Here is a 1,576-nt window from a genome sequence, read left to right as displayed (position 1 = left end):
GTATTATGTGAATGCTACATTTATTCTAAACATGTAGGGACTGCAGAAATGTGATGAGAAGCTCATATGACAAGATAGCAATACTATTTTTTTAGATGGTGTGTTCTTGATTGAAGTATATTCTCATTTTTACCAGATTAAACATTTGGAATCTTAAAATGTTAATTTGCTTTTTGCTAGGTAAAAGTAAGGTGAAATTGAGCTTTGCTATTGCTAAAATTTTCAAAATTCCAGAATAATATCTGAATAGTTTTTTTTTTTTTTTTTACTAAATATTGAATGCCAAATTGAAAATGTATATGTGTACTCTTTTAGAAAGGAATTTGACAGTTCTCGTCAAACCAGAAAATAGAAGGGTAAGAGCTATGGTTTTTCTTACGTTGCATAGAGTATTCACTTTCTCACTTGAGAATCTAATTGTAAGGTAGTTGGCTTTTTATGCATAATTTTCATCTGAAATCAAGTTTCTCAAAAGTCACCTTTAACTTTAGTTAATAGGACATACCGTTAACAAAAGCTAGTGTAGGGGGAAGTTCAAAAAAGTTTGAAATAAAACCCAACTGCTGTCAACAGTTGTCCAAGAATCCTAGTTGATAGGCCATATACTTGATAAAATTGGTGGAAAAGGGAAGTGCAAAAACAATTTGCTTTCAACTTTAAAAAAACACATTCATTGTAAAAAAAAAAAAAGAATTCAGAGAAGCAAATGTAAAGGAAAAAACTTCTAATACCATCATTCATTGATTACATTTCTGGTGACAATCCTAGAATTTTTTGGTATTTATATTTAAATGGATCTTACTGTAACAGGTTTAATAAATTCCTTTTAAACTACAAACACCAAATTGAGTGTTGCATTCTGTTTTGTGTTTGGCTCTTGTGTCTAGATATAAACAGTTATATCACATGAAAATGTTTGAAAAAATTATAGTCCACATTGAGTTGTCCTTAATGAGAACTCAGCCTTGGTCCAAAATCTTCAAGAAATTTTATACCCATTTCTCTTCCCTCTATCTTCTAGAGATTCAAGTACTATAAATTAAGCATCTGGATTTAGCATCCACATGATGCAAAAAAACATAAAAACTATATGTACTCCCAGGTCAGACTATTTGGATTATCTGCTATTGACCATTTTTATACTTTTCTTCATTAGCACTAATAATTTAACTTGCCCTTATAAGGACAGGGGTAAAAATCTGTCTCAGGGAAAGAAAACCTGACCAAAATGATGAAATCAGAATGATATCTAAGTGTCAACATAATAGTTTTAGTATATATTTCCTTTCTGATGATTGGTGTCAACTGCTGCTGCTGGTGAGTCACTTCAGTCGTGTCCGACTCTCTGCGACCCCAGATGCCCCGTCCCTGGGATTCTCCAGGCAAGAACACCGGAGTGGGTTGCCATTTCCTTCTCTAGGTTTCAACTGCTAAGTCTTTTATAAGTTTGGTCTGTGAACCATTCCTTTATTTTGATAAGTATATTTTGCCATGTCATTCCCCAGTAACAGCCATATGTAACAACTGCTTAAAGATAACTTGTACAGAATTCACTAGAGAAGTAACAGGTAATGGT

The sequence above is a fragment of the Bos grunniens genome, chromosome 9 (assembly GCF_055505025.1).
Source record: "Bos grunniens cultivar Pamir isolate PY7600 chromosome 9, Bosgru_T2T1.0, whole genome shotgun sequence".
NCBI classification, from domain to species: Eukaryota; Metazoa; Chordata; class Mammalia; order Artiodactyla; family Bovidae; genus Bos; species Bos grunniens.
Note: the sequence above shows the minus strand (reverse complement) of the source record.